Source organism: Oncorhynchus gorbuscha, unplaced genomic scaffold, assembly GCF_021184085.1.
Source record: "Oncorhynchus gorbuscha isolate QuinsamMale2020 ecotype Even-year unplaced genomic scaffold, OgorEven_v1.0 Un_scaffold_1579, whole genome shotgun sequence".
In the NCBI taxonomy this organism is placed as follows: Eukaryota; Metazoa; Chordata; class Actinopteri; order Salmoniformes; family Salmonidae; genus Oncorhynchus; species Oncorhynchus gorbuscha.
This window is the reverse complement of record NW_025746314.1, coordinates 30,001-52,500: the sequence shown is the minus strand read 5'-3', so window position 1 is coordinate 52,500 and position 22,500 is coordinate 30,001. Positions and strand designations below refer to the sequence as shown.

At 46.3% G+C, this 22,500-nt stretch overlaps 1 protein-coding gene across 1 annotated transcript in view; it reads right to left on the bottom strand.

Annotated features, from left to right (window-relative positions):
- LOC124023305 (EH domain-binding protein 1-like) overlaps positions 1-22,500 on the bottom strand; it is a 102,878-nt gene that overhangs the window by 60,005 nt on the left and 20,373 nt on the right. The gene's annotated exons all lie outside the window — the stretch shown is intronic.

Sequence of the window (22,500 nt, the reverse complement as noted above, 5' to 3'; positions counted from 1 at the left end):
CAGAGAGAGAGAGAGAGAGAGAGAGACAGAGAGAGAGAGAGAGAGAGACAGAGAGACAAAGAGACAGAGAGACAGAGAGAGACAGAGAGACAAAGAGACAGAGACAGAGAGACAAAGAGAGAGGAGGAGATCCTTCTGCCATCGCGGACCATGATGAAAAGGTCCAATAGCCGATAGTGATACACACACTGTCCCCGCTAGGTAATACTCCCAGAGATCTGGGATCGATTAGTAACCCTTAGCAAGGCCGCAGGGGTGGATATCAGAACCTCACATTTACCAGGATGGAAGGTTTATCATAGACACAGAGAGAAGAGAGAGAGACAGAGAGCGAGCGAGACATTCAGTTTTGGAATCATTTAAATATGGTGAGCCTCTCATATCATAACCAAGCCCTGCAATGCCAAGAGCTGAGAAATCATAGAGGCACATCATCCAGCAGGTCATGGGGCTGAGTTCACTAACCTGTTCTACTAACACACTGAAACCTCAGTCCCCTCATCCAGCAGGTCATGGGGCTGAGTTCACTAACCTGTTCTACTAACACACTGAAACCTCAGGCCCCTCATCCAGCTGGTCCTGAGTTCACTAACCTGTTCTACTAACACACTGAAACCTCAGTCCCCTCATCCAGCTGGTCCTGGGGCTGAGTTCACTAGCCTGTTCTACTAACACACTGAAGCCTCAGTCCCCTCATCCAGCTAGTCCTGGGGCTGAGTTCACTAACCTGTTCTACTAACACACTGAAGCCTCAGTCCCCTCATCCAGCTGGTCCTGGGGCTGAGTTCACTAACCTGTTCTACTAACACACTGGAACCTCAGGCCCCTCATCCAGCTGGTCCTGGGGCTGAGTTCACTAACCTGTTCTACTGACACACTGAAACTCAGTCCCCTCATCCAGCTGGTCCTGAGTTCACTAACCTGTTCTACTGACACACTGAAACTTCAGAACCCTCATCCAGCTGGTCCTGGGGAGTTCTGACCCAGGAAAACCTGGCTCCCTGTAGAGGAAACTGAAACCACTGAACCCTCATCCAGCTGGTCCTGGGGCTGAGTTTCCTGACCCAGGAAAACCTGGCTCCCTGTAGAGGAAAGGCTGTGAAACCACTGAACCCTCATCCAGCTGGTCCTGGGGCTGAGTTTCCTGACCCAGGAAAACCTGGCTCCCTGTAGAGGAAAGGCTGTGAAACCACTGAACCCTCATCCAGCTGGTCCTGGGGCTGAGTTTCCTGACCCAGGAAAACCTGGCTCCCTGTAGAGAGGAAAGGCTGTGAAACCACTGAACCCTCATCCAGCTGGTCCTGGGGCTGAGTTTCCTGACCCAGGAAAACCTGGCTCCCTGAAGAGGAAAGGCTGTGAAACCACTGAACCCTCATCCAGCTGGTCCTGGGGCTGAGTTTCCTGACCCAGGAAAACCTGGCTCCCTGTAGAGGAAAGGCTGTGAAACCACTGAACCCTCATCCAGCTGGTCCTGGGGCTGAGTTTCCTGACCCAGGAAAACCTGGCTCCCTGTAGAGGAAAGGCTGTGAAACCACTGAACCCTCATCCAGCTGGTCCTGGGGCTGAGTTTCCTGACCCAGGAAAACCTGGCTCCCTGTAGAGGAAAGGCTGTGAAACCACTGAACCCTCATCCAGCTGGTCCTGGGGCTGAGTTTCCTGACCCAGGAAAACCTGGCTCCCTGTAGAGGAAAGGCTGTGAAACCACTGAACCCGCACAGAACTGCATTTCCTGATAAAATGTATTTAAGCTGGTCCTGGGGCTGAGTTCACTAACCTGTTCTGTAGAGGAAAAAACAATTAGTGTCATTTAAACTGGTATTCAAGGTTTCAAAGACCTCTCTGATGAGAGTAGGCTACCCGTCCTGTTGGGGGAGGACGCAGAGAGCTGTGGGTTGGCAGCGCACTACATTGAAGACCTCTCTGATGAGAGTAGGCTCATCCCGTCCTGTTGGGGGAGGACGCAGAGAGCTGTGGGTTGGAGGGGAGGACGCAGAGAGCTGTCCAGGGTTGGCAGCGCACTACATTGAAGACCTCTCTGATGAGAGTAGGCTACCCGTCCATTGGGGAGGACCAGAGTGCTGTGGGTTGGCAGCGCACTACATTGAAGACCTCTCTGATGAGAGTAGGCTACCCCGTCCTGTTGGGGGAGGACCCAGAGAGCTGTGGGTTGGCAGCGCACTACATTGAAGACCTCTCTGATGAGAGTAGGCTACCCGTCCTGTTGGGGGAGGACGCAGAGAGCTGTGGGTTGGCAGCGCACTACATTGAACCCTCTCTGATGAGAGTAGGCTACCCGTCCTGTTGGGGAGGACACAGAGAGCTGTGGGTTGGCAGCGCACTACATTGAAGACCTCTCTGATGAGAGTAGGCTACCCGTCCTGTTGGGGGAGGACCAGAGAGCTGTGGGTTGGCAGCGCACTACATTGAAGACCTCTCTGATGAGAGTAGGCTACCCGTCCTGTTGGGGGAGGACCAGAGAGCTGTGGGTTGGCAGCGCACTACATTGAAGACCTCTCTGATGAGAGTAGGCTACCCGTCCTGTTGGGGGAGGACGCAGAGAGCTGTGGGTTGGCAGCGCACTACATTGAAGACCTCTCTGATGAGAAGGCTACCCGTCCTGTTGGGGAGGAAACAGAGAGCTGTGGGTTGGCAGCGCACTACATTGAAGACCTCTCTGATGAGAGTAGGCTACCCGTCCTGTTGGGGAGGACGCAGAGAGCTGTGGGTTGGCAGCGCACTACATTGAAGACCTCTCTGATGAGAGTAGGCTACCCGTCCTGTTGGGGGAGGACGCAGAGAGCTGTGGGTTGGCAGCGCACTACATTGAAGACCTCTCTGATGAGAGTAGGCTACCCGTCCTGTTGGGGGAGGACGCAGAGAGCTGTGGGTTGGCGGGGAGGACGCAGAGAGCTGTGGGTTGGCAGCGCACTACATTGAAGACTCTCTGATGAGAGTAGGCTACCCGTCCTGTTGGGGAGGACGCAGAGAGCTGTGGGTTGGCAGCGCACTACATTGAAGACCTCTCTGATGAGAGTAGGCTACCCGTCCTGTTGGGGGAGGACGCAGAGAGCTGTGGGTTGGCAGCGCACTACATTGAAGACCTCTCTGATGAGAGTAGGCTACCCGTCCTGTTGGGGGAGGATGCAGAGAGCTGTGGGTTGGCAGCGCACTACATTGAAGACCTCTCTGATGAGAGTAGGCTACCCGTCCTGTTGGGGGAGGACGCAGAGAGCTGTGGGTTGGCAGCGCACTACATTGAAGACCTCTCTGATGAGAGTAGGCTACCCGTCCTGTTTGGGTTGGCGGGGGAGGACGCAGAGAGCTGTGGGTTGGCAGCGCACTACATTGAAGACCTCTCTGATGAGAGTAGGCTACCCGTCCTGTTGGGGGAGGACGCAGAGAGCTGTGGGTTGGCGGCGGACTACATTGAAGACCTGGGTTCTGATGAGAGTAGAGCTGTGGGTCCTGGCGGGGGAGGATGCAGAGAGCTGTGGGTTGGCAGCGCACTACATTGAAGACCTCTCTGATGAGAGTAGGCTACCCGTCCTGTTGGGGGAGGACGCAGAGAGCTGTGGGTTGGCGGGGAGGACGCAGAGAGCTGTGGGTTGGCAGCGCACTACATTGAAGACCTCTCTGATGAGAGTAGGCTACCCGTCCTGTTGTGGGGGGAGGACGCAGAGAGCTGTGGGTTGGCAGCGCACTACATTGAAGACCTCTCTGATGAGAGTAGGCTACCCGTCCTGTTGGGGGAGGACGCAGAGAGCTGTGGGTTGGCGGGGAGGACGCAGAGAGCTGTGGGTTGGCAGCCCACTACATTGCTGCCTGCCATAAGATGAGGGACAGTGTCTGACAGACCAACCAACCTGCACATGTCCTCTGCTGTATGCTTATTGATATGGTTGAATGTGTTGGTTAGTTTGACCACTGACTACTGTTGTTACGTCGACAAATGTATTCTTATTATTTCAATTGTGTTAATATTATAAATTAATACATTCATTTACAAACTACGCTTTCGCAATGTGTACATTGTTACATCATGCCAATAAAGAAATCAGAGCGAGAATGAGAGGGTGAGAGAGATGGAGAGAGAGAATGAGAGGGTGAGAGAGATGGGACAGAGAATGAGGGTGAGAGAGATGGGACAGAGAATGAAAGGGTGAGAGAGATGGGACAGAGAATGAGAGGGTGAGAGAGATGGGAGAGAGAATGAAAGGGTGAGAGATGGAGAGAGAATGAGAGGGTGAGAGAGATGGGACAGAGAATGAGAGGGTGAGAGAGATGGGAGAGAGAATGAAAGGGTGAGAGATGGAGAGAGAATGAGAGGGTGAGAGAGATGGGACAGAGAATGAGAGGGTGAGAGAGATGGGAGAGAGAATGAAAGGGTGAGAGATGGAGAGAGAATGAGAGGGTGAGAGAGATGGGACAGAGAATGAGAGGGTGAGAGAGATGGGAGAGAGAATTATTAATGGGTGGGTGAGAGAGATGGGACAGAGAATGAGAGGGTGAGAGAGATGGAGAGAGAGAATGAGAGGGTGAGAGAGATGGGACAGAGAATGAGAGGGTGAGAGAGATGGGACAGAGAATGAGAGGGTGAGAGAGATGGGAGAGAGAATGAGAGGGTGAGAGAGATGGGACAGGGAATGAGAGGGTGAGAGAGATGGGACAGAGAATGAGAGGGTGAGAGAGATGGGACAGAGAATGAGAGGGTGAGAAAGATGGGACAGGGAATGAGAGGGTGAGAGAGATGGAGAGAGAATGAGAGGGTGAGAGAGATGGAGAGAGAATGAGAGGGTGAGAGAGATGGGACAGAGAATGAGAGGGTGAGAGAGATGGGACAGAGAATGAAAGGGTGAGAGAGATGGGAGAGAGAATGAGAGGGTGAGAGAGATGGGAGAGAGAATGAGAGGGTGAGAGAGATGGAGAGAGAGAATGAGAGGGTGAGAGAGATGGAGAGAAAGAATGAGAGGGTGAGAGAGATGGAGAGAAAGAATGAGAGGGTGAGAGAGATGGGAGAGAGAATGAGAGGGTGAGACAGATGGAGAGAGAATGAGAGGGTGAGAGATGAGATGGGAGAGAGAATGAGAGGGCGAGAGAGATGGGTGAGAAAATGAGAGGGCGAGAGATGGAGAGAACGAGAGACTGAGAGCGAGTGAGTGAGAGAGAAGGAGAGAGAGAGCGAGAGAGAGAATGAGAGAGAGAGAGAGCGAGAGAAGAGGCTAGATGAGGATCATTGATCCTGAGGACCTGGTTTAACCGAGACTAGTATTTGTAATAAGTGTAAATTGAGGGCAGTGCTGAGGTAATGGACCCTGGAAGAGAACTGCTGACGGTTCACAGTTCTGGAGAGACTGGAAAAGGCAGACATGTGACTACAGGAAGGGGGTAAGAGGAGTGAGGAAGGGGGAGGAGGGGAGGAAGGGGAGGAGGAGTGAGGAAGTGGGTAAGAGGAGTGAGGAAGTGGTAAGAGGAGTGAGGAAGTGGGTAAGAGGAGTGAGGAAGGGGGAGGAGGAGTGAGGAAGTGGTAAGAGGAGTGAGGAAGTGGTAAGAGGAGTGAGGAAGGGGAGGAGGAGTGAGGAAGTGGGAAGAGGAGTGAGGAAGGGGGTAAGAGGAGTGAGGAAGTGGTAAGAGGAGTGAGGAAGGGGGAGGAGGAGTGAGAAAGGGGTAAGAGGAGTGAGGAAGGGGTAAGAGGAGTGAGGAAGGGGGTAAGAGGAGTGAGGAAGTGGGTAAGAGGAGTGAGGAAGGGGAGGAGGAGTGAGAAAGGGGTAAGAGGAGTGAGGAAGGGGGTAAGAGGAGTGAGGAAGGGGTAAGAGGAGTGAGGAAGTGGGTAAGAGGAGTGAGGAAGGGGGGGAGGAGGAGGAAGGGGGAGGAGGAGTGAGGAAGTGGTAAGAGGAGTGAGGAAGTGGTAAGAGGAGTGAGGAAGTGGTAAGAGGAGTGAGGAAGTGGGTAAGAGGAGTGAGGAAGTGGGTAAGAGGAGTGAGGAAGTGGGGAAGGGGGTAAGAGGAGTGAGGAAGTGGTAAGAGGAGTGAGGAAGTGGGTAAGAGGAGTGAGGAAGTGGTAAGAGGAGTGAGGAAGTGGGTAAGAGGAGTGAGGAAGTGGATAAGAGGAGTGAGGAATTGGTAAGAGGAGTGAGGAAGTGGGTAAGAGGAGTGAGGAAGTGGTAAGAGGAGTGAGGAAGTGGGTAAGAGGGGAGTGAGGAAGTGGGAAGAGGAGTGAGGAAGTGGTAAGAGGAGTGAGGAAGGGGGTAAGAGGAGTGAGGAAGTGGGTAGGGGGAGGAGGAGTGAGGAAGTGGGAAGAGGAGTGAGGAAGGGGAGGAAGGGAGGGGGATCGACCACCCAAAGTCCAACAGAGAATGGGGAAGGTTGGGCGGATCACACAGAACACAAACCTCATTAGAAGGATTTGGTCACAAACACACACACATACAGGAACACACACACACAACAACAGTATAATATCTGTGGTTTAATAGAGGAGTGATAATATCTGTGGTTTAATATTTACAGTATAATATCTACAGAGGAAGTGGTTTAATATCTAGTGAGTATAAGGGGGAGTATAATATCTACAGTATAATATCTGTGGTTTAATATCTGAGTATAAGTGGGTACAGTATAATATCTACAGTATAATAGTGGTTTAATATCTAAGATAATATGACAGTATAATATCTACAGTATAATAGTACAGTATAATGGTTTAATATCTACAGTATAATATCTGTGGGTATAAAATCTACAGTATAATAGTGGGTAAGAGGAGTACAGTATAATATCTAGAGTATAATAGGAAGTATAAGAGGAGTATAATATCTGTGGTTTAATATCTACAGTGATAATATCTGTGGTTTAATATCTACAGTGATAATATCTGTGGTTTAATATCTACAGTATAATATCTACAGTAGGAATCTGTGGTTTAATATCTACAGTATAATATCTGTGGTTTAATATCTACAGTATAAATCTGTGGTTTAATAGGACAGTAAGTATCTACAGTATAATATCTACAGTATAATATTTACAGTATAATATCTACAGTATAGGAATGTGGTATAATAGTGAGGAATATCTACAGTATAATATCTGTGGGGAGTACAGTATAGGGGATCTGTGGTTTAATATCTACAGTATAAAATCTACAGTATAATATCTGTGGTTTAATATCTACAGTATAATATCTACAGTATAATATCTACAGTATAATATCTACAGTATAATATCTGTGGTTTAATATCTACAGTATAATATCTACAGTATAATATCTACAGTATAATATCTGTGGTTTAATATCTACAGTATAATATCTACAGTATAATATCTACAGTATACATCTGTGGTTTAATATCTACAGTATAATATCTACAGTATAATACTACAGTATAATATCTACAGTATAATATCTACAGTATAATATCACAGTATAATATCTGTGGTATAATACACAGTATAATATCTACAGTATAATATCTGTGGTTTAATATTTACAGTATAATATCTACAGTATAATATCTGTGGTTTAATATCTACAGTATAATATCTACAGTATAATATCTACAGTATAATATCTGTGGTTTAATATTTACAGTATAATATCTACAGTATAATATATGTGGTATAATATCTACAGTATAATATCTACAGTATAATATCTGTGGTTTAATATTTACAGTATAATATCTACAGTATAATATATGTGGTATAATATCTACAGTATAATATCTACAGTATAATATCTACAGTATAATATCTACAGTATAATATCTACAGTATAATATCTGTGGTTTAATATTTACAGTATAATATCTACAGTATAATATATGTGGTTTAATATCTACAGTATAATATCTACAGTATAATATCTACAGTATAATATCTACAGTATAATATCTACGGTATAATATCCGTGGTATAATAACTACAGTATAATATCTGTGGTATAATATCTACAGTATAATATCTGTGGTTTAATATCTACAGTATAATATCTACAGTATAATATCTACAGTATAATGGTACAGTTAATATCTACAGTATAATATCTACAGTATAATATCTACAGTATAATATCTACAGTATAATATCTACAGTATAATATCTACAGTTTAATATTTACAGTATAATATCTACAGTATAATATCTGTGGTATAATATCTACAGTATAATATCTACAGTATAATATCTACAGTATAATATCTATGGTTTAATATCTACAGTATAATATCTGTGGTTTAATATCTACAGTATAATATCTGTGGTTTAATATCTACAGTATAATATCTACAGTATAATATCTACAGTATAATATCTGTGGTTTAATATATACAGTATAATATCTGTGGTTTAATATCTACAGTATAATATCTACAGTATAATATCTGTGGTTTAATATCTACAGTATAATATCTACAGTATAATATCTGTGGTTTAATATCTACAGTATAATATCTACAGTATAATATCTGTGGTTTAATATCTACAGTATAATATCTACAGTATAATATCTATGGTTTAATATCTAGTATATCTACAGTATAATATCTATGGTTTAATATCTACAGTATAATATCTATGGTTTAATATCTACAGTATAATATCTACAGTATAATATCTACAGTATAATATCTACAGTATAATATCTGTGGTTTAATATCTACAGTATAATATCTACAGTATAATATCTGTGGTTTAATATCTACAGTATAATATCTGTGGTTTAATATATGTGGTTTAACAGCTGGGGTTTAAGGTTAAACATTAGAAATTACAATCAAATCAGATCAAATTTATTTATATAGCCCTTCGTACATCATAATATCTACAAAGTATAAAACCCCAAACAGCAAGCAATGCAGGTATCACGGTGGTTTAATATCCAAAAGTATAATATCTAGAGAGGAACAGTATAATATCTATGGTTTAATATCTGACCAGTATACCAGGCTCTGAGGGGTGGCCAGTCCTCTCCTGGCTGTACTGGGTAGAGAGGAACCAGGCTCTGATGACCAGTCCTCTGCTCTACAGAGAGGAACCAGGCTCTGAGGGGTAATATGGCTACCCAGGCTCTATAATCCTCTGCTGGCTGTACTTAGAGGAACCAGGCTCTGAGGGGTGACCAGTCCTCTGCTGGCTGTATAAGAGGAACCAGGTATGACCATATCTGCTGGGTTTAAGAGGAACCAGGCTCTGATACCAGTCCTCTGCTGGCTGTACTTAGAGAGGAACCAGGCTCTGAGGGGTGGCCAGTCCTCTGCTGGCTGTACTTAGAGAGGAACCAGGCTCTGAGGGGTGACCAGTCCTCTGCTGGCTTACTGGGTTAAACATTAGGGGTGACCAGTCCTCTCCTGGCTGTACAAGGAACCAGGCTCTGAGGGGTGACCAGTCCTCTGCTGGCTGTACTGGGTAGAGAGGAACCAGGCTCTGAGGGGTGACCAAATACTCTAGAGAGGAACCAGGCTCTGAGGGTGACCAGTCCTCTGCTGGCTGTACCCAGGCTCTGAGGGGTGACCAGTCCTCTGCTGGCTGTACCCAGGCTCTGAGGGTGACCAGTCCTCTGCTGGCTGTACCCAGGCTCTAAGGAACCAGGCTCTGAGGGTGACCAGTCCTCTGCTGGCTGTACCAGGTAGAGAGGAACCAGGCTCTGAGGGGTGACCAGTCCTCTGCTGGCTGTACCAGGTAGAGAGGAACCAGGCTCTGACCAGTCCTCTGCTGGCTGTACCCAGGCTCTGAGGGGTGACCAGTCCTCTGCTGGCTGTACCCAGGCTCTGAGGGGTGACCAGTCCTCTGCTGGCTGTACCCAGGCTCTGAGGGGAACCAGGCTCTGAGGGGTGACCAGTCCTCTCTGAGGGGTCTGGCTGTACTGGGTAGAGAGGAACCAGGCTCTGAGGGTGACCAGTCCTCTGCTGGCTGTACTGGGTAGAGAGGAACCAGGCTCTGAGGGGTGGCCAGTCCTCTCCTGGCTGTACTGGGTAGAGAGGAACCAGGCTCTGAGGGGTGGCCAGTCCTCTCCTGGCTGTACTGGGTAGAGAGGAACCAGGCTCTGAGGGGTGGCCAGTCCTCTCCTGGCTGTACTGGGTAGAGAGGAACCAGGCTCTGAGGGGTGACCAGTCCTCTGCTGGCTGTACTGGGTAGAGAGGAACCAGGCTCTGAGGGGTGACAAGTCCTCTGCTGGCTGTACTGGGTAGAGAGGAACCAGGCTCTGAGGGGTGACCAGTCCTCTGCAGGCTGTACTGGGTAGAGAGGAACCAGGCTCTGAGGGGTGACCAGTCCTCTGCTGGCTGTACCCAGGCTCTGAGGGGTGACCAGTCCTCTGCTGGCTGTACCCAGGCTCTGAGGGGTGACCAGTCCTCTGCTGGCTGTACCCAGGCTCTGAGGGGTGACCAGTCCTCTGCTGGCTGTACCCAGGCTCTGAGGGGTGACCAGTCCTCTGCTGGCTGTACCCAGGCTCTGAGGGGTGGCCAGTCCTCTCCTGGCTGTACTGGGTAGAGAGGAACCAGGCTCTGAGGGGTGACCAGTCCTCTGCTGGCTGTACTGGGTAGAGAGGAACCAGGCTCTGAGGGGTGGCCAGTCTCTCCTGGCTGTACTGGGTAGAGAGGAACCAGGCTCTGAGGGGTGGCCAGTCCTCTCCTGGCTGTACTGGGTAGAGAGGAACCAGGCTCTGAGGGGTGGCCAGTCCTCTCCTGGCTGTACTGGGTAGAGAGGAACCAGGCTCTGAGGGGTGACCAGTCCTCTGCTGGCTGTACTGGGTAGAGAGGAACCAGGCTCTGAGGGGTGACCAGTCCTCTGCTGGCTGTACTGGGTAGAGAGGAACCAGGCTCTGAGGGGTGACCAGTCCTCTGCTGGCTGTACTGGGTAGAGAGGAACCAGGCTCTGAGGGGTGACCAGTCCTCTGCTGGCTGTACTGGGTAGAGAGGAACCAGGCTCTGAGGGGTGACCAGTCCTCTGCTGGCTGTACTGGGTAGAGAGGAACCAGGCTCTGAGGGTGACCAGTCCTCTGCTGGCTGTACTGGGTAGAGAGGAACCAGGCTCTGAGGGGTGACCAGTCCTCTGCTGGCTGTACTGGGTAGAGAGGAACCAGGCTCTGAGGGGTGACCAGTCCTCTGCTGGCTGTACTGGGTAGAGAGGAACCAGGCTCTATGACCAGTCCTCTCCTGGGTTGGGTAGAGAGGAACCAGGCTCTTTCTCTCCTGGCTGTACTGTAGAGAGGAACCAGGCTCTGAGGGGTGACCAGTCCAAGATGTTCAAATGTTCATGACGACGAAATGAGTTTAAACCAGAAAAAGCTGATTTACTAAAGGAGCTCTTAAAATGGCAGATGACTATGATATTAAGATTCTCAACAGGGTCTGTGTGTCGCTGTCTGTGTGTGTGTGTGTGTGTGTGTGTGTGTGTGTGTGTGTGTGTGTGTGTGTGTGTGTGTGTGTGTGTGTGTGTGTGTGTGTGTGTGTGTGTGTGTGTGTGTGTGTGTTAAGATGACAAAGAGTTTAGAGAAAATAAAAGGTGACACACACACACACACACACACACACACACACACACACACACACACACACACACACACACACACACACACACACACACACACACACACACACACACACACACACACACACACACACACACACACACACACACACACACACACAGTCACACCCTGTCCTTCATAAGCTGTGTGTTGTGAGTCATCCTCACAGAATGTTAGTGTGTTCAGGCATCAGTGTAACTATCAGTCAGGAGCATTAGACCCTATTCACTGTCAACTAGCAGAACCTTCCTTCACTGGGACACCCCCCCCCAGCCCATCAAAACACACCCTGTACCACGAGCACACACACACTCTGTGTGGTGGGTCAAGCTTGTGTGTAAACAAGGGGATTTGTGTGTTGGGGATGTTTAGTGTTTACGGCACAGTGTCTGTCTCCATCTTGGGCAGCCATCTTAAGACGCACCAGGACAAAATAAATACCTGAGATTACAACTAACCACCGTTCTACAGAGAGCCAATCACTGCTCACCTCTCACCTGACCCACCTACCCCCACGCCCCCTCACCTGACAGTGAGAAGGGATGAAGAGGAGGATTATGAGGAGGAGGAGGGGAACCGAGGGATAAGATCATACAGGTAGAGGTGAGTGTTGGTGTCACGTCAGGCACTGGGGGCGATGACATCAGAGATGTCTGACTGAACTACTGCAGTGGGCTAAATCAGGGTCACAGAGTGACTCCTGGTAGTCTGAAACACACAGGGTCACACAGAGTGTATGGATGTATGGATAATGTAAGGATCATTTAGGGATAATGTAAGGATCATTTAGGGATAATGTAAGGATCATGTAGAGATAATGTAAGGATCATTTGGGGATAATGTAAGGACCGTGTAGGGATAATGTAAGGATCATTTGGGGATAATGTAAGGATCGTGTAGGGATAATGTAAGGATCATTTAGGGATAATGTAAATATAATTTAGGGATAATGTAAGGATCGTGTAGAGATAATGTAATGATCATGTAGAGATAATGTAAGGATCATTTAGGGATAATGTAAGGATAATTTAGGGATAATTGACTAACTGACCATTGTCCTCTGAACTGATTTAGTTCTAGTTGGCAGAGGGGGTTTAGAGTGTCCTGGCACAGAGGTCATGACCCAGAGGATAAACCAGGAAGAGGGGCTGACCCAGAGGATAAACCAGGAAGAGGGGCTGACCCAGAGGATAGACCAGGGAGAGGAGCTGACCCAGGGGATAAACCAGGGAGAGGAGCTGACCCAGAGGATAAACCAGGGAGAGGAGCTGACCCAGAGGATACACCAGGGAGAGGAGCTGACCCAGAGGATACACCAGGGAGAGGAGCTGACCCAGAGGATACACCAGGGAGAGGAGCTGACCCAGAGGATACGCCAGGGAGAGGAGCTGACCCAGAGGATAAACCAGGGAGAGGAGCTGACCCAGAGGATAAACCAGGGAGAGGAGCTGACCCACAGGATAAACCAGGGAGAGGAGCTGACCCAGAGGATAAACCAGGAAGAGGAGGCCAGCTCTCTTGTCCCTCTCTCCTTTCCTCCCATTCTCATTTTACACCAACCCCCAGATCCAGCTTACCTGTGCTGAACACTGTGTGCTGATTCAGGCGAGACCATTTGTGTGGGTGTGTGTGTGTGTGTGTATGCGAGAGCATGTGTGTGTGTGTATGCTAGAGCGTGTGTGTGTGTGTATGCAGAGGATAAATGCGAGAGCGTGTGTGGGTGTGTGTGTGTGTGTAGGAGAGCGTGTGTGTGGGTGTGTGTGTTTGTATGCGAGAGTGTGTGTGTGTGTGTGTGTGTTTGAGCGAGCGTGTGTGTGTGTGTGTGTGTTTGACCCAGAGGATAAACCAGTTTGTAAGAGGTCAGGCTGGGGACAGTAGAAGTAACCAGAGGATAAACCAGTCAGAGGAGTTCCTAAATAAATGGTGACCAGGACATTGACCCTGTGATTGACCCTGTGGATGAAACCAGGGAAGTGTGTTAGGACCTCTATTAGGACCTCTATCTCTATTAGGACCTCTATCTCTGAGGACCTCTACTCTATCTGTGTTAGGATCTCTGTCTGTGTTAGGACCTCCATCTCTGTCTGTGTTAGGACCCCAGTCTGTGGACCTCCATCTCTGTCTGTGTTAGGACCCATCTCTGTCTGTGTTAGGACCTCTATCTCTATTAGGACCTCTATCTCAGTTAGGATAACTGTGTTAGGACCATCTCTGACTGTGGGATTAGGACCTCTATCTCTATTAGGAGCTATTAGGACCTCTATCCAGAGGATTAAACCATCTCTGGACCTCTATCTCTGACTGTGTTAGGACCTCTATCTCTATTGACCTCTAGAGGATTAGGACCTCTATCCATTAGGACCTCTATCTCTATTAGGACCTCTATCTCTATTAGGACCTCTATCTCTATTAGGACCTCTATCTCTATTAGGACCTCTATCTCTATTAGGACCTCTATATTAGGACCTAGACCTCTGTCTCTATTAGGACCTCTGTCTCTATTAGGACCTCTATCTCTATTAGGACCTCTATCTCTATTAGGACCTCTATCTCTATTAGGACCTCTAAACCTAGGACCTCTATCTCTATTAGGACCTCTATCTCTATTAGGACCTCTATCTCTATTAGGACCTCTATCTCTATTGACCTCTAGACCTCTATCTCTATTAGGACCTCTATCTCTATTAGGACCTCTATCTCTATTAGGACCTATCTCTATTAGGACCTCTATCTCTATTAGACCTCTATCTCTATTAGGACCTCTATCTCTATCTGTGTTAGGACCTCTATCTCTATTAGAGGATATTTCTATCTGTGTTAGGACCTCTATCTCTGACTGTGTTAGACCTCTATCTCTATTAGGACCTCTATCTCTATCTGTGTTAGGACCTCTATCTCTATCTGTGTTAGGACCTCTATCTCTATTAGGACCTCTATCTCTATCTGTGTTAGGACCTCTATTTCTATCTGTGTTAGGACCTCTATCTCTATTAGGACCTCTATCTCTATCTGTGTTAGGACCTCTATCTCTCTGTGTTAGGACCTCTATCTCTATTAGGACCTCTATTTCTATCTGTGTTAGGACCTCTATCTCTGACTGTGTTAGGACCTCTATCTCTATTAGGACCTCTATCTCTATCTGTGTTAGGACCTCTATCTCTATTAGGACCTCTATCTCTATCTGTGTTAGGACCTCTATTTCTATCTGTGTTAGGACCTCTATCTCTAACTGTGTTAGGACCTGACCTCTATCTCTGACTGTGTTAGGACCTCTATCTCTATTAGGACCTCAATCTCTATCTGTGTTAGGACCTCTATCTCTATTAGGACCTCTATCTCTATCTGTGTTAGGACCTCTATCTCTGACTGTGTTAGGACCTCTATCTCTGACTGTGTTAGGACCTCTATCTCTGTCTGTGTTAGGACCTCTATCTCTGTCTGTGTTAGGACCTCTATCTCTATTAGGACCTCGATCTCTATTAGGACCTCGATCTCTATCTGTGTTAGGACCTCTATCTCTGACTGTGTTAGGACATTATCTCTGACTGTGTTAGGACATTATCTCTGACTGTGTTAGGACATTATCTCTGACTGTGTTAGGACATTATCTCTGACTGTGTTAGGACATTATCTCTGACTGTGTTAGGACATTATCTCTGACTGTGTTAGGACCTCTACCTCTATTAGGACCTCTATTTCTATCTGTGTTAGGACCTCCATCTCTATTAGGACCTCTATCTCTATTAGGACCTCTATCTCTATCTGTGTTAGGACCTCTATCTCTGACTGTGTTAGGACCTCTATCTCTGACTGTGTTAGGACCTCTATCTCTGACTGTGTTAGGACATCTATCTCTATTAGGACCTCTATCTCTGACTGTGTTAGGACATCTATCTCTATTAGGACCTCTATCTCTATCTGTGTTAGGACCTCTATCTCTGACTGCGTTAGGACCTCTATCTCTATCTCTATCAGGACCTCTATCTGTGTTAGGACCTCTATCTGTGTTAGGACCTCTATCTCTATTAGGACCTCTATCTCTATTAGGACCTCTATCTCTATTAGGACCTCTATCTCTATTAGGACCTCTATCTCTATTAGGACCTCTATCTCTATTAGGACCTCTATCTCTATTAGGACCTCTATCTCTATTAGGACCTCTATCTCTATTAGGACCTCTATCTCTATTAGGACCTCTATCTCTATTAGGACCTCTATCTCTATTAGGACCTCTATCTCTATCTGTGTTAGGACCTCTATCTCTATTAGGACCTCTATCTCTATCTGTGTTAGGACCTCTATCTCTATTAGGACCTCTATCTCTATCTGTGTTAGGACCTCTATCTCTATTAGGACCTCTATCTCTATCTGTGTTAGGACCTCTATCTCTATCTCTATTAGGACCTCTATCTCTGACTGTGTTAGGATCTCTATCTCTATTAGGACCTCTATCTCTGACTGTGTTAGGACCTCTATCTCTGACTGTGTTAGGACCTCTATCTCTGACTGTGTTAGGACCTCTATCTCTATTAGGACCTCTATCTCTATTAGGACCTCTATCTCTATTAGGACCTCTATCTCTATTAGGACCTCTATCTCTATTAGGACCTCTATCTCTATCTGTGTTAGGACATCTATCTCTGACTGTGTTAGGATCTCTATCTCTATTAGGACCTCTATCTGTGTTAGGACCTCTATCTGTGTTAGGACCTCTATCTGTGTTAGGACCTCTATCTGTGTTAGGACCTCTATCTGTGTTAGGACCTCTATCTGTGTTAGGACCTCTATCTCTGTTAGGACCTCTATCTGTGTTAGGACCTCTATCTGTGTTAGGACCTCTATCTGTGTTAGGACCTCTATCTGTGTTAGGACCTCTATCTGTGTTAGGACCTCTATCTGTGTTAGGACCTCTATCTGTGTTAGGACCTCTATCTGTGTTAGGACCTCTATCTGTGTTAGGACCTCTATCTCTGACTGTGTTAGGACCTCTATCTCTATCTCTATTAGGACGTCTATCTCTGACTGTGTTAGGACCTCTATCTCTATTAGGACCTCTATCTCTGACTGTGTTAGGACCTCTATCTCTGACTGTGTTAGGATCGCTCTCTCTGACTGTGTTAGGACCTCTATCTCTGACTGTGTTAGGACCTCTATCTCTATTAGGACCTCTATCTATATTAGGACCTCTATCTCTATTAGGACCTCTATCTCTATTAGGACCTCTATCTCTGACTGTGTTAGGACCTCTATCTCTGACTGTGTTAGGACCTCTATCTCTGACTGTGTTAGGACCTCTATCTCTATCTCTATTAGGACGTCTATCTCTGACTGTGTTAGGACCTCTATCTCTATTAGGACCTCTATCTCTATTAGGACCTCTATCTCTGACTGTGTTAGGACCTCTATCTCTGACTGTGTTAGGACCTCTATCTCTGACTGTGTTAGGACCTCTATCTCTATCTCTATTAGGACGTCTATCTCTGACTGTGTTAGGACCTCTATCTCTATTAGGACCTCTATCTCTGACTGTGTTAGGACCTCTATCTCTGACTGTGTTAGGACCTCTATCTCTATTAGGACCTCTATCTCTATTAGGACCTCTATCTCTATTAGGACCTCTATCTCTATTAGGACCTCTATCTCTGACTGTGTTAGGACCTCTATCTCTGACTGTGTTAGGACCTCTATCTCTATTAGGACCTCTATCTCTGACTGTGTTAGGACCTCTATCTCTATCTGTGTTAGGACCTCTATCTCTATTAGGACCTCTATCTCTGACTGTGTTAGGACCTCTATCTCTATTAGGACCTCTATCTCTATTAGGACCTCTATCTCTATCTCTATTAGGACCTCTATCTCTATCTGTGTTAGGACCTCTATCTCTATTAGGACCTCTATCTCTATCTGTGTTAGGACCTCTATCTCTCTGTGTTAGGACCTCTATCTCTATTAGGACCTCTATTTCTATCTGTGTTAGGACCTCTATCTCTGACTGTGTTAGGACCTCTATCTCTATTAGGACCTCTATCTCTATCTGTGTTAGGACCTCTATCTCTATCTGTGTTAGGACCTCTATCTCTATTAGGACCTCTATCTCTATCTGTGTTAGGACCTCTATTTCTATCTGTGTTAGGACCTCTATCTCTATTAGGACCTCTATCTCTATCTGTGTTAGGACCTCTATCTCTCTGTGTTAGGACCTCTATCTCTATTAGGACCTCTATTTCTATCTGTGTTAGGACCTCTATCTCTGACTGTGTTAGGACCTCTATCTCTATTAGGACCTCTATCTCTATCTGTGTTAGGACCTCTATCTCTATTAGGACCTCTATCTCTATCTGTGTTAGGACCTCTATTTCTATCTGTGTTAGGACCTCTATCTCTAACTGTGTTAGGACCTCTATCTCTATTAGGACCTCTATCTCTGACTGTGTTAGGACCTCTATCTCTATTAGGACCTCAATCTCTATCTGTGTTAGGACCTCTATCTCTATTAGGACCTCTATCTCTATCTGTGTTAGGACCTCTATCTCTGACTGTGTTAGGACCTCTATCTCTGACTGTGTTAGGACCTCTATCTCTGTCTGTGTTAGGACCTCTATCTCTGTCTGTGTTAGGACCTCTATCTCTATTAGGACCTCGATCTCTATTAGGACCTCGATCTCTATCTGTGTTAGGACCTCTATCTCTGACTGTGTTAGGACATTATCTCTGACTGTGTTAGGACATTATCTCTGACTGTGTTAGGACATTATCTCTGACTGTGTTAGGACATTATCTCTGACTGTGTTAGGACATTATCTCTGACTGTGTTAGGACATTATCTCTGACTGTGTTAGGACATTATCTCTGACTGTGTTAGGACATTATCTCTGACTGTGTTAGGACCTCTACCTCTATTAGGACCTCTATTTCTATCTGTGTTAGGACCTCCATCTCTATTAGGACCTCTATCTCTATTAGGACCTCTATCTCTATCTGTGTTAGGACCTCTATCTCTGACTGTGTTAGGACCTCTATCTCTGACTGTGTTAGGACCTCTATCTCTGACTGTGTTAGGACATCTATCTCTATTAGGACCTCTATCTCTGACTGTGTTAGGACATCTATCTCTATTAGGACCTCTATCTCTATCTCTATTAGGACCTCCATCTCTATTAGGACCTCTATCTCTGACTATGGTAGGACCTCTATCTCTATTAGGACCTCTATCTCTATCTGTGTTAGGACCTCTATCTCTGACTGCGTTAGGACCTCTATCTCTATCTCTATCAGGACCTCTATCTGTGTTAGGACCTCTATCTGTGTTAGGACCTCTATCTGTGTTAGGACCTCTATCTGTGTTAGGACCTCTATCTGTGTTAGGACCTCTATCTCTATTAGGACCTCTATCTCTATTAGGACCTCTATCTCTATTAGGACCTCTATCTCTATTAGGACCTCTATCTCTATTAGGACCTCTATCTCTATTAGGACCTCTATCTCTATTAGGACCTCTATCTCTATTAGGACCTCTATCTCTATTAGGACCTCTATCTCTATTAGGACCTCTATCTCTATTAGGACCTCTATCTCTATTAGGACCTCTATCTCTATCTGTGTTAGGACCTCTATCTCTATTAGGACCTCTATCTCTATCTGTGTTAGGACCTCTATCTCTATTAGGACCTCTATCTCTATCTGTGTTAGGACCTCTATCTCTATTAGGACCTCTATCTCTATCTGTGTTAGGACCTCTATCTCTATCTCTATTAGGACCTCTATCTCTGACTGTGTTAGGATCTCTATCTCTATTAGGACCTCTATCTCTGACTGTGTTAGGACCTCTATCTCTGACTGTGTTAGGACCTCTATCTCTGACTGTGTTAGGACCTCTATCTCTATTAGGACCTCTATCTCTATTAGGACCTCTATCTCTATTAGGACCTCTATCTCTATTAGGACCTCTATCTCTATCTGTGTTAGGACATCTATCTCTGACTGTGTTAGGATCTCTATCTCTATTAGGACCTCTATCTGTGTTAGGACCTCTATCTGTGTTAGGACCTCTATCTGTGTTAGGACCTCTATCTGTGTTAGGACCTCTATCTGTGTTAGGACCTCTATCTGTGTTAGGACCTCTATCTCTGTTAGGACCTCTATCTCTGTTAGGACCTCTATCTGTGTTAGGACCTCTATCTGTGTTAGGACCTCTATCTGTGTTAGGACCTCTATCTGTGTTAGGAAGTTAGGACCTCTATCTGTGTTAGGACCTCTATCTCTGACTGTGTTAGGAATCTCTATCTCTATTAGGGTCTATCTCTGACTGTGTTAGGACCTCTATCTCTATTAGGACCTCTATCTCTGACTGTGTTAGGACCTCTATCTCTGACTGTGTTAGGATCGCTCTCTCTGACTGTGTTAGGACCTCTATCTCTGACTGTGTTAGGAATCTCTATTAGGAATCTGGGGATAGGACCTCTATCTAATTAGGACCTATCTCAGGAAGTTAGGACCTCTAGTTAGGACCTCTATCTCTGACTGTGTTAGGACCTCTATCTCTGACTGTGTTAGGACCTCTATCTCTATCTCTATTAGGAGGGATCTCTGACTGTGTTAGGACCTCTATCTCTATTAGGACCTCTATCTCTAGGACCTCTATCTCTGACTGTGTTAGGACCTCTATCTCTGACTGTGTTAGGACCTCTATCTCTGACTGTGTTAGGACCTCTATCTCTATCTCTATTAGGATCCTATCTCTGACTGTGTTAGGACCTCTATCTCTATTAGGACCTCTATCTCTGACTGTGTTAGGAAGATTAGACCTCTATCTCTTAGGACCTCTATCTCTATTAGGACCTCTATCTCTATTAGGACCTCTATCTCATTAGGACCTCTATCTCTATTAGGACCTCTATCTCTGAGGACCTCTATCTCTGACTGTGTTAGGACCTCTATCTCTATTAGGACCTCTATCTCTGACTGTGTTAGGACCTCTATCTCTATCTGTGTTAGGACCTCTATCTCTATTAGGACCTCTATCTCTGACTGTGTTAGGACCTCTATCTCTATTAGGACCTCTATCTCTATTAGGACCTCTATCTCTGACTGTGTTAGGACCTCTATCTCTGACTGTGTTAGGATCTCTATCTCTGACTGTGTTAGGATCTCTCTGTCTGGGGCTTAAAACATCCAGTTCTACTCTCATGTTACTTCTACTGTCTCCAGCCTGACACACACACACACACACACACACACACACACACACACACACACACACACACACACACACACACACACACACACACACACACACACACACACACACACACACACACACACACACACACACACACACACTCCTTGTTTGGACCCCAGGAAGAGTAGCTGCTGCCTTGACAGGAACTAATGGGGATCCATAATAAACCACAGGAAGAGTAGCTGCTGCCTTGGCAGGAACTAATGGGGATCCATAATAAACCCCAGGAAGAGTAGCTGCTGCCTTGACAGGAACTAATGGGGATCCATAATAAACCCCAGGAAGAGTAGCTGCTGCCTTGACAGGAACTAATGGGGATCCATAATAAACCCCAGGAAGAGTAGCTGCTGCCTTGACAGGAACTAATGGGGATCCATAATAAACCCCAGGAAGAGTAGCTGCTGCCTTGGCAGGAACTAATAGGGATCCATAATAAACCCCAGGAAGAGTAGCTGCTGCCTTGGCAGGAACTAATGGGGATCCATAATAAACCCCAGGAAGAGTAGCTGCTGCCTTGGCAGGAACTAATGGGGATCCATAATAAACCCCAGGAAGAGTAGCTGCTGTCTTGACAGGAACTAATGGGGATCCATAATAAACCCCAGGAAGAGTAGCTGCTGCCTTGGCAGGAACTAATGGGGATCCATAATAAACACCAGGAAGAGTAGCTGCTGCCTTGACAGGAACTAATAGGGATCCATAGTAAACCCCAGGAAGAGTAGCTGCTGCCTTGACAGGAACTAATAGGGATCCATAGTAAACACCAGGAAGAGTAGCTGCTGCCTTGACAGGAACTAATAGGGATCCATAATAAACCCCAGGAAGAGTAGCTGCTGCCTTGGCAGGAACTAATGGGGATCCATAGTAAACACCAGGAAGAGTAGCTGCTGCCTTGACAGGAACTAATGGGGATCCATAGTAAACACCAGGAAGAGTAGCTGCTGCCTTGACAGGAACTAATGGGGATCCATAATAAACCCCAGGAAGAGTAGCTGCTGCCTTGGCAGGAACTAATGGGGATCCATAGTAAACACCAGGAAGAGTAGCTGCTGCCTTGGCAGGAACTAATGGGGATCCATAATAAACCCCAGGAAGAGTAGCTGCTGCCTTGACAGGAACTAATGGGGATCCATAATAAACCCCAGGAAGAGTAGCTGCTGCCTTGGCAGGAACTAATGGGGATCCATAATAAACCCCAGGAAGAGTAGCTGCTGCCTTGGCAGGAACTAATGGGGATCCATAATAAACCCCAGGAAGAGTAGCTGCTGCCTTGACAGGAACTAATGGGGATCCATAATAAACCCCAGGAAGAGTAGCTGCTGCCTTGACAGGAACTAATGGGGATCCATAATAAACCACAGGAAGAGTAGCTGCTGCCTTGGCAGGAACTAATAGGGATCCATAATAAACCCCAGGAAGAGTAGCTGCTGTCTTGACAGGAACTAATAGGGATCCATAGTAAACACCAGGAAGAGTAGCTGCTGCCTTGGCAGGAACTAATAGGGATCCATAGTAAACACCAGGAAGAGTAGCTGCTGTCTTGACAGGAACTAATGGGGATCCATAATAAACCCCAGGAAGAGTAGCTGCTGCCTTGGCAGGAACTAATAGGGATCCATAGTAAATACATATACAATACAAACTCCCCACTTTTGGCATTTTAAATCATCTCCTTGAGACGCCACAGTGGAGGAGACCATGTGGACCTGCAGCAACGACCCCCCAGCTGGAAGTATCTA